Below are 540 nucleotides of genomic sequence, written 5' to 3' on the forward strand. Positions count from 1 at the left end.
AAAAAAAAAAAAAAAAAAAAAAAAAAAAAAAAAAAAAAAAAAAAAAAAAAAAAAAAAAAAAAAAAAACAATATATTGTATGACTATTCACAAAAGCAAATAATGTAATAGCAGTTACTCAAAATTTTCCAATTTAATGATCTTCCTGGCTTCTGGCTTTTTAAACAGGCAGCCTGAAATTTTAAAAAGAAGGCAATCCTCTGAAATAAAATTTGGGCGACACGTGAATTTTAAATTTTGTAGGAGCCAAACTTTAAAAAGAAACAAGAAACAGGTGGAATTGATTGTAACAATTTAATTAACCCAGTATATCTAAAACCATATCATTTTAATATGTGATCAATATGTAATAACTAATGAAATATATATATTTATTTGGAACTAAATCTTTGAAATTAACTCTGTATTTTACCTTTCTAGCACATTGCAGTTCAGACCAGCCACATTCCAGGCAGCCAGTAGCCACATATGGCCAAATAGCTGCCACACTGAACTGCAGCTCTGACATCAGACAGATGAAGGGCCTGAACATCCCTTTTCT

Source organism: Cebus imitator, unplaced genomic scaffold (genome assembly GCF_001604975.1).
Source record: "Cebus imitator isolate Cc_AM_T3 unplaced genomic scaffold, Cebus_imitator-1.0 Scaffold581, whole genome shotgun sequence".
NCBI lineage: Eukaryota > Metazoa > Chordata > Mammalia > Primates > Cebidae > Cebus > Cebus imitator.